The sequence below is a fragment of the Cebus imitator genome, unplaced genomic scaffold, assembly GCF_001604975.1.
Source record: "Cebus imitator isolate Cc_AM_T3 unplaced genomic scaffold, Cebus_imitator-1.0 Scaffold445, whole genome shotgun sequence".
Lineage (NCBI taxonomy): Eukaryota > Metazoa > Chordata > Mammalia > Primates > Cebidae > Cebus > Cebus imitator.
The window spans coordinates 61,785-68,629 of NW_016107760.1; the positions used below are offsets into that span (position 1 = coordinate 61,785).

The 6,845-nt window shown below is 45.5% G+C and overlaps 1 non-coding gene across 1 annotated transcript; it reads right to left on the bottom strand.

Moving 5' to 3' along the window:
* Positions 1-1,051: 1,051 nt before the first annotated feature.
* Positions 1,052-1,192, bottom strand: LOC119468530. Its single transcript, XR_005197225.1, has one exon. It is a non-coding gene; the product is annotated as a U4 spliceosomal RNA (small nuclear RNA).
* Positions 1,193-6,845: the final 5,653 nt, after the last annotated feature.

Consider the following 6,845-nt stretch of genomic DNA (forward strand, 5'->3'; position numbering starts at 1 on the left):
CCATATCACTTAATGTTTACCAGGTACTTTCATGCATTCTTTCTCTTAGGAGCCTGTACTACAAAATATATCAGAGCCAAGGTGTGAGGGAGAGGGGTTGGGTTTGGGGGATTGGTAGCTAGTACTGTACCACAGACTTCACGTATGGAAAATGTTCCTTGCTGTCTTGGAAGCAGGTATAGTTAACCCCCCCTTCTATGGATGATAAAAGTGATCTGTGCTCTGCTATCCAGTGTGATAGATAGACACTAGCCTCATGTGGCTGTTGAACACTTGAAACGTAGCTAATGACTGTATTGGACATAGCTGTTGTAGACTGAACTCGTGAACCTGCAGGGGGCAAAAACAATATTTTATCATCAATTCCCTGAAACTATCTGTGTTCTCACAGACTGTGTAATAGCGCTGATCATGCCTTATTAAAATTAGTCAGTGTACCTGTCTTTCCAACTGGTTTATGAACTCAGTGACTAGCCTAGTGCTTGGCATATGATAAGCACTTAAATAAGCCTAGGGAGGTTTACAAAGAGAGATTGGGGGCCGGGTGCGGTGGCTCACGCCTGTAATCCCAGCACTTTGGGAGGCTGAGGTGGGCGGATCACGAGGTCAGGAGTCCTAAACCAGCCTGACCGATATGGTAAAACCTCATCTCTACTAAAAATACAAAACTTAGCCGGGCATGGTGGCACTTGCTGGTAGTCCCAGATACTCGGGAGGCTGAGGCAGGAGAATCGTTTGAACCTGGGAGGCGGAGGTTGCAGTCAGCTGAGATTGTGCCACTGTACTCCAGCCTGGGCGGCAGAGTGAGACTCCATCTCAAAAAAAAAGAGAAATCGGAGCCAAAGCCTTGAATCCAAGCTGAGGAGCATTGACTGTATTCTGTAGGCAGTGGGAGAGATAGCAGAGATTTGGGAAGAGAACACAATCAGACTTGGGTTTTTCTTGTTTGTTTTTATAGTGTTACTGTCTTGGGCTATAGGTTGGATCACAGGGAGATGGAAGACAAGAGGCAGGGAGGCCAGTTAGGCCAAATGATTTTTTTTTTTTTCAGTCTCCATAGAGACTGTCAGAAATTGCCAATGCTGACTGTATTTCAAGTCATCATGGCGGGGTATTGGGAAAAGTTTTCAATTAGCAATAATCACGCCTCGGATAAACCTCATTGGCTACAATACTGCCACTGTGCAAAGCTAGGCCAAATGATTTTTATTGATATGATTCGAATTTGGGCTAATCCTAAGAACAAATGCAAGAATAAATTCTGGGTCAATGGTTTTTATTCACATTAATCCATTTAAAGGTTTTTTTTTTGGAGACTGAGACTTGTTCTGTTGCCCAGGCTGAAGTGCATTGACGGGATCTTGGCTCACTGCAACCTCTGCCTTCCGGGTTCAAGTGATTCTCCTGCCTCAGCCTCCCGAGTGGCTGGGACTACAGGTGCGCACCACCACGCCTGGCTAGTTTTTGTATTTTTAGTAGAGATGGGGTTTCACCATATTGGTCAGGCTGTTCGTGAACTCCTGACTTCGTGATCTGCCCTCCTCGGCCTCCCAAAGTGCTGGGATTACATGTGTGAGCCATCACACCCGGCCTAAAGATATTCTTTGAGTAGCTACTCTTTATCAGGCACCGTGCTTGGTATGGGGGATATTAGCAGTGAACAAGACACACAGCCCCTACCCTCATGGAGCTGGACATTAAATGACTGTTCGTTTCCGAGACAGAGCCTCACTGTGTCACCCAGGCTGGAGTGCAGTGGTGTGATCTCAGCTCACTGTAACCTCTGCCTCCCAGGTTCAAGTGATTCTCCTGCCTCAGCCTCCCAAGCTGGTCTCGAACTCCTGACCTCATGTGATCTGTCCACCTTGGCCTCCCAAAGTGCTGGGAACGGGTATGAGCCACCATGTCCTGCCCGTTTTGTTTTTTTTTAAATTACAAATAGGGTCTCCCTATGTTGCCCAAGCTGGTCACAAACTCCTGGCTTCAAGCAATCCTCCCACCTCAGCTTCCTAACTCACTGGGACTACAGGCGTGAGCCACATACCTGGCCTGGAAAGCGTTTTGCAAAGTGTCATGAGCTCCATAGAGCTTCAGACGAGAAAGAAAGAAATGAAAAGTGTCATGGAGGCGAGCCACAGTGGCTCACGCCTGTAATCCCAGCATATTTGGAGGCCGAGATGGGAGGATCACTTGAGGCCAGCCAGGAGTTGGAGACCAGCCTGGACAATAGGGAAACCTCCGTCTCTACAAAAAAAAAAGCAAAAAATTTAGCTGGGTGTGGTGATGTGCACCTGTAGTCCCAGCTACTCAGGAAGCTGAGGTGGAAGGATCCCTTGAGCCCAGAAGATTAAGGCTGCAGTGAGCCGTGACTGTGCTACTACACTCCAACCTGGGTGACAGACCCTGTCTCAAAAAAAAAAAAAGAAAAAAAATATGGCAATGAGTAGCAAAAGAACCAGAAAAATTGTTCATTTTTTTTTAACCATTTCTGAGAATTTATACTAAAAAAGTTATTCAGGGTTGGGTACAGTGGCTCATGCCTGTAAGCCCAGGACTTCAGGAGGCCAAGATTAGAGGATCACTTGAGCTCAGGAGTTCGAGACCAGCCTGGGCAACATAGCAAGACTCCCATCTCTTTTTTTTTTTTTTTTTTTTTTTTTTTTTTTTTTTTTTTTTTTTGAGACGGAGTTTCCCTGTTGTTACCCAGGCTGGAGTGCAATGGCGCGATCTCGGCTCACCGCAACCTCCGCCTCCCGGGTTCAGGCAATTCTCCTGCCCCAGCCTCCTGAGTCGCTGGGATTACAGGCACGCGCCACCATGCCCAGCTAATTTTTTGTATTTTTTAGTAGAGACGGGGTTTCACCATGTTGACCAGGATGGTCTGGATCTCTTGACCTCATGATCCACCCGCCTCGGCCTCCCACAGTGCTGGGATTACAGGCTTGAGCCACCGCGCCCGGCCTGCAAGACTCCCATCTCTAAAAAATAAAAATAAAAAAAGTTATTCAAAAGTAGAATCTGAGTCACGGCACCAAAAATTAAAAAAATTTTTTTAGGTAGAATACAGCTTTATGGAAAAAGATATGCTTTGAGTTGTTATATAAGCTGAGAGAAAAGGTCCAGGAGAAAACACAGATGATAAAAGGTGAAAGAATGCTGCTGATGAGTAAATTCTAGGAGGTAGAACAGAAAAGCAACAGAATTAAGAGCATAAATCGGTCTTGAAGAGTTGAGAGGGCAAGAGAAAGATGACATTTGTGTACTACTCCACATGACATTTTTGAATAATGCTTGTCTGTGAATCTTTGTTTGTTTGTTTGTTTGTTTTGAGACAGAGTCTCACTCTGTCACCTGGGCTGGAGTGCAGTGGCGAGATCTTGGCTCACTGCAACCTCTGCCTCCCAGGTTCAAGCCATCCTCCTGCCTCAGCCTCCCAAGTAGTTGGAATTACTACCAGGCATGCACCACCATGCTCAGCTAATTTTTTGTATTTTTAGTAGGGACAGGGTTTCATTAAATTGACCAGGCTGGTCTGGAACTCCTGGCCTCAAGTGATCTGTCTGCCTTGGCCTCTCAAAGTGCTGGGATTACAGACATGAGTCACTGCACCCTGCCTTGTCTGTAAATTTTGAAAAAATATACAAAGTACTTGCAAATGAGCATCATTCTGGGGTCCAAAGCATTCAGCAGATTCTTTAAAGGGACCATAACTCCATAAAAGCACCTAAATCAATAGTGTACTCAAAGTACTTTCATGTTTACAAGCTTATGATTACATTTTCTACATGTCAGGAATACTTTCATAACCTTTAATTAAATGGTACAACTTCATTTCATAGGTGGGAACGAAATAGTTATTCTTACAATTTAAAAGAAACTAAATAGGTGGAGGGAAGCAAGCACTCCAGCAGAGATAAGGTTGCAGCTGGACTGTAAAGGAGCTCACCTAATTTGAGAAGTCAGGGCTCCTACGTCTCCCCTAGGAAATGAGCCTCAAACTGAGACTCAAGAAGTGATTTGGACAAAGAGTATCTCAAGTAGAGGAACAAGTATATACTAAGTCCCTGATGTGAGAGACTACCTCCAGCTAAAAACTCAAAGCAGTTTAAGGTGGCTGGGGAAAAGAGACCTTGCAAGTCATGTTAAAGACTTTAGACTTCATCTGAAGAGCAAAAATGCGCCATCAAAGCATTATAACGGCCGGGCGCAGTGGCTCACGCCTCTAATCCCAACACTGGGAGGCCGAGGTGGGCGGATCACCTGAGGTCAAGAGTTCGAGACCTGCCTGGCCAACATGGTGAAACCCCGTCTCTAGTAAAAATACAAAAAATTAGCTGGGTGTGGTGGTGGGAGCCTTTAATCCCAGGTACTCGGGAGGCTGAGGCAGGAAAATCCCTTGAACCTGGGAGGTGTAGGTTGCAGTGAGCTAAGATTGCACCACTGCATTCCAGCCTAGGAGACAGAGTGAAATTCTGTCTCACAAAAAAAAAGTTGGGGGGGAGGATTAAGAAGGAAAATGAGATGATCAGATTTGAATTTCAAAAGATAATTCTGAAGAGTGGGGAATGGGTTGAAGGCAACCAGACATGAAACAGGGAGGTCAGTTATGGGGGTGGTGTACTGGTCCAGGTGAGATGATGGTAGACTAGACTAGACTGGTGGCTGTGAACAAACTTGTCTTGATCACCCACTACATGACAGGCATTAAACACTGGAGATACAGCCATGACAAAAGCACACAAGTCCCTGCTGTCATACTTACATGAAGTAAACACAGTAGCTCTACACACTTAAAATCCTAGCACTTTAGGAGGCCGAGGCAGGAGGATCACTTGAGGCCAGGAGTTGGAGACCAGCCTGGATAACAAAGTGAGACCTCATCTCCATAAAAAATAAAAAACTTAGGAAGGGAGGGTGGCATGTGCCTGTAGTCCCAGCTACTCAGGAGGTTTAGGCAGGAGGATCCCTTCAGCCTGGGAGTTTGAGGTTGCAGTGAGATGTGATCATGCCACTGCACTCCAGCCTGGGTGACAGAGTGAGAACTCATCTCAAAAAAAAAATGAATTTGCATGAGAGATAGTGACAGGTTTATATATATGTATATCAGATTGCCATGAGTGCTGGGAACAATGATAAAGCAAGGTAAACGGCTAAGAGTTCAGGGGTCTAGGGGATTGCTATTTTATATACAAGGAGGGCTTCTTCTGATAAGGTGACATTTGAGCAGAGACCTACATGAAACAGATATTACAAAGGCCTGAGGCAGGAAAGTGCATAAAACACAACTTTGTAAGAGAACCAATAATTACAGAAGAACATTTCCATAACCACCCTGCAGGTCAAGAAGTATAAAACTGAAAACACTGAAGAAGCCCCTCATGGATCCCCTCCATATCACACCCTCAGGATCACACCCTCAGGATCACACCCTCAGGATCACACCCTCAGGTAATCACTATATTGACTTTTTTTTTTTTTTGAGACGAAGTCTCGCTCTTCACCCAGGCTGGAGTGCAGTGGCGCGATCTTGACTCACTGCAACCTCCACCTCCTGGGTTCAAGCAATCCTCCCACCTCAGCCTCCTGAGTAGCTGGAACTACAGGCGTTGGCCATCACACTGGGGTGATTTTTTTTTCCTTTGGTAGAGATGGGGGTCTCTCTATGTTGCCTAGGCTGCTCTGGAACTCCTGGGCTCAAGCAATCCTCGTGCCTCAGCTTCTCAAATGCTGGGATTACAGATGTGAGCTACCACGCCTGGCTGTTGAACCTTTCTTTAAAGCAAACAATTTAGTGGTATTCATTCGCAATATTGTGCAACTACCACCTCTATATAGTTTCAAAACGTTGTTTTCATCTCCCCAGAAGAAAACCCCACACCCATTAAGCAAATGCTCCTCATTCCCTCCTCCCCTCTGCCAACCCCCCAATCCCTGGCAACCACCAATGTGCATTCTCTGTGGATTTAACTATGTTAGATATTTCTTTCTTTTTTTTTCCCCCGAGCTGGAGTCTTGCTCTGTCACCCAGGTTGGGGTGTAATGGCCCGATCTCAGCTCACTGCAACCTCAGCCTCCTGGGTTCAAGCAATTCTCCTGCCTCAGCCTCCTGAGTAGCTAGGATTACAGGCATGCACCACCACACCCAGCTAATTTTTGTATTTTTAGTAGAGACGGGGTTTCATCATGTTGGCCAGGCTGGTCTTGAACTCCTGATCTCATGATCCTCCCGTCTTGGCCTCTCAAAGTGCTAGGATTACAGGCGTAAGCCACCGCGCCCGGCCTATGTTAGATATTTCATATAAATAGAATCGCAATATGCAACCTTTCATGTCTGGCTTATTTCATCTAGCATAGTTTTCTAGGTTCATCCACATCATAGTATGAATCAGTACTTCCTTTCTATGGCTAAACAAATGTTCCGTTGTATGCATATAACACAATTTGCTTATTATGCAATCATCTGTTGATGGATATTTGTGTATTTACCTTTGAGCTCTGACTATGGGTATACATATATTTGTTTAGGTGTCTGTTTTCAGTTACTTTGGGTATATAGTTAGGAGTGGAGTTGTTGGGTCATATGGCAAGTCTATGTTTAACTTTTTTTTTTTGAGATGGAGTCTCACTCTATCACCCAGGCTGGAGGGCAGTGGCGTGACACCAGCTCACTGTAACATCCGCTTCCTCAGTTCAAGCAATTCTCCTCCCTCAGCCTCCCAAGTAGCTGGGACTACAGGCATGCACCACCATACCCAGCTATTTTTTGTATTTTTAGTAGAGATGGGGTTTCACCATGCTGACCAGCATGGTCTCGATCTCCTGACCTTGTGATCTGCCCACCTCAG